Source organism: Dreissena polymorpha, chromosome 15 (genome assembly GCF_020536995.1).
Source record: "Dreissena polymorpha isolate Duluth1 chromosome 15, UMN_Dpol_1.0, whole genome shotgun sequence".
NCBI lineage: Eukaryota > Metazoa > Mollusca > Bivalvia > Myida > Dreissenidae > Dreissena > Dreissena polymorpha.
The window spans coordinates 34123444-34127212 of NC_068369.1; the positions used below are offsets into that span (position 1 = coordinate 34123444).

The 3769-nt window shown below is 32.5% G+C and overlaps 1 long non-coding RNA gene across 1 annotated transcript; it reads right to left on the reverse strand.

Moving 5' to 3' along the window:
* Nucleotides 1–1897: 1897 nt before the first annotated feature.
* Nucleotides 1898–3492, reverse strand: LOC127861218 (uncharacterized). The gene is made up of 3 exons (XR_008040133.1): nucleotides 3465–3492; nucleotides 2757–2906; nucleotides 1898–1944 (listed from the first exon to the last, which is right to left on the reverse strand). It is a non-coding gene; the product is annotated as an uncharacterized LOC127861218 (long non-coding RNA).
* Between the last annotated feature and the right edge of the window lie 277 nt (nucleotides 3493–3769).

Consider the following 3769-nt stretch of genomic DNA (forward strand, 5'->3'; position numbering starts at 1 on the left):
TGCCTAGCAACCGTACTTAATATCCTCGCATTCGATGTTGCCATAGTTACAGCGGCATTTCTTGCACGGTTTATAGTCTGGGATATAGTCACCTGCAATACGTGACATTTCGATTTACGATAACGATGGTTTCAGTGCATGAATGAGAGTAATACATGAGTTTAACACCCTGCCACAATTGCTAATATCTCTTTGTAAAAGATGCATTGTCACTGTATACTCATGTGTCACTATATATGTGATTTGAGCTTAATAAAGGTTATGTTGTTGTTGTTGTTGTTGTAAAAATATATGAATGCAATACATGAATATCATGAATATATATAATACCTTATTAAAATACCTGAGTGTAATAAATAAAAGTAATAAATGGGTGTAATACGTGAGTGTAATATACTGATGTGATACATGAGAATTGTAAATGAATGTAAAACCTGAGTATTAATTGAGTGTTAAGAAATAATTTAGTGTAAAACATTAGAGTGTAATATATGAATGTCAACAATAAGTGTCATGCATGAGTGTAATAAATTAATGTGATATATGAGTGGTGTACATGAATGTAATAAAGGAAATAAATATGATACACGATTGTTATAAATTAGTGGAATAAATGAGACGCTAAACTTGAATATAATAATACTTTTTACAATGTGCTTAATAAATGAGTGTAATAAATGATTCAAATAAATAAGACACTTAATGTGAATGTAATGATTTTCAGTGGGTGAAATTAGCTGGTGACACAATCGCCCTTAATTAAAGTAGATCACAAAAGCTTAAAATGTAATATACACAAAACGCACTAGATTGTAATACTTGACATATGTGTATTATTAGTTACATTGTTATTAACTGATGGTGTATGGGATATACACGCTCAGCAAGTTCATACCATACGGTATCGAGGTATGGTATGAAAGTACTGAGGGTGTATATCCCATATACCATCAGTTGCTATCTTTGTAACGATTATATCTCAACCAACTACTCGATTACTCGGGGTGTATGGCAATTACTCGGGGTGTATTGAAAATACACCATGGACACGTAACCGTTCTAAGACAACAGGATTAGGTTATTTTTGTAGGAGATGAGATATAAGAGTCAACTTTATGTTCACAGTGTTTTCTCTTCATAACTGTTTATAAAAACGAATAACTACTAGGATAATTAGTTTTCTTGGAAAATATTCTTATATTATTTAATATTCTTAAAGTCTTATTAACTAGGATTGGCTAATCGGAGGTGTGTTGTTTTTCGTAATTAAAGTAAATAGAGGGTATTTGTTTGATTCGATGGAATATCGATTTTATTTCACGAGTGATCATATAAAATAATATTTTCATTCGTGGCGCAGCAACGAGTGAAAATATGTATTTTTATGATCATGAGTGAATTAAAATCGATATTCCATCGAATCCAACAAATTTTCCTTTTATTTTATGCTTTTTTCACCGTTAAAGTAGATTGTAAAAGAGTTTAACTGGATAATTTCGCTGGATTTATGACTTCATTTCATCGAAAAATGACGTCATTTCACAGTAAAACTATTTCACTGTTTTAAACAGTGAAAAATGACTGTGAAAAATATGGATATTTTTCACTGTCATTTTTCACTGTTTAAAGCAGTGAAATACCAGTTTTGTTTCACCTATATTCCTCTATAAACCACCTGAAAGCATAAAATAAAGTGTTTTAATTTGAAGCACATTACACGCTGGAATAACACTTATTCATTAAAAAAACAACATAATTTCTATTTTTACAACACGGGTACCTTTTAAATAGTGATACACATCTAAGAAACAAGCGATGGTGTCATTAATTCTTAAAAAAAACAATATGAAAAGGATTGCAATTTCGACAAGTCTAGCTACTAAGTACGGCAACTCTTACCATCATCGTAATCTTTGCCATATGGTCCATTTTTGCACGGTTTCTCTAAAAAAAAAAAAAGAGACATCAATCATTTTTTTATAATAATTCAAATTGAAAATATGATTGTTTACGAGTTTAAACACAAAAAACGAACGCATTCATTTTGTTTTATAAGTTCACATCCTTATAACGAAAATAATTATTTTCTTACAGTCAAAAACACCATATCACGCAAATGATTAATGTTTTAAAGCTTGAATATCTTAAACTTGAATGATACTTTCGGCACTCATATTATGTTTAGAATGCACGTTCTTTCTTTCTATTGTATCACTCTTTGTTCAGACTGCACAGGCTAATCTTGAATGATACTTTACGCACTCGTATTATGTTATAATACAAGTACTTTGTTTTCTATTGTACCACACCATGTTCAGATTGCACAGGCTAATCTTGAATGCTACTTTACGCACTCGTATTATGTTTTAATACAAGTACCTTGTATCTATCGCACCACTTTTTGTTCAGACTGCACAGGCTAATCGTGAATGACACTTTACGCACGCGTATTATGTTCAGAATGCAAGTACTTTCTTTCTATTGTATCACTCTTTGTTCAGACTGCACAAGTTAATCTTGAATGATACTTTACGCACTCGTATTATGTTATAATACAAGTACTTTGTTTCTATCGCACCACTTTTCGTTCAGACTGCACAGACTGCACAGGCTAATCGTGAATGATTATTCACACACTCGTATTATGTTTACAATGCACGATTTTTTGTTTCTATCGTACCCTTCTTTGTTCAGACTGCACAGGCTAATATAAGATGACACTTTACGCACTCGTATTATGTTTAAAATGCACGTACTTTCTTTACACACTTGGCAGCATTTTCCGTTCGGTTTAATCCGGTCGTATTCCGCGCACGTGAGTTTTGGACACGTGTAGTCTTCGCATTCCACCTTGCCATCTACGCACGTGCAATACTTGCATGGATCCGCGCTGGGAGTGTTGTAGCCTGTACATAGTTTGTTGATCACAATAAGTAATTAGCCAACAGTATTAATCATACAGATATGTGATTTTATAGAATTAAACTCGTGGTGTCGTGTAAACTTGTGATTTACAAGCTAATCAGAAATTACCTTGCTACAGTGTCCTCGCTAGGAGTAACAGGCTACGCAAACTAACTTATTTTGGCCAAAGAAAAGGGTGTCCGCAAATGTAGTTTGTCCGAAAACTTAGAGTAATTACGGTTTTGTAGCACGCACATAGTTTGTCAATTTAATAATAAGTGAGCTGACAGTTTGCCCAATATGGATATTACAGTTACGTAAGGGTTGTCATGAATATTTAAAGGAAACTTTTCTTCCAGGGATAACATATTAATTACAATTTGGTATTATAGAAGACGGGATTCTTTCATGGCAAAAAGACAAATTGTGCAATGCAATTAGACACGTGTTGATTACTTATGAATACCATAAGCAGTGTCAGCAAAACTCGAGCAAAATTACCTGAGCTTAAAAAGATCGGAAGAAAAATAAAGGTTATGCCGAATACCAAACATTCGTACCATGCTTGTATTCTTGGGCGCTCGTCTTGCATTTGTTATCTAAGGAAAAAGTATAACTTATTACATGAATTGAACATATGAAAACCCTGTTGTAATGATCTGATAATTAACTACTTTAGTTACACATCACACATTTAGACACTTAAAGGATAAACGATAAATCGTCGCGAAAATAATCAAAGGTTTTTTAAATGTGTTTCGAACATACTACAACAATTAAACAATAGTGTTTAATATTCATTATAGATGTAGTTACACATTTGAATGCTACAAGATTTAAATAGCTTTTTTACATGGATATGCAA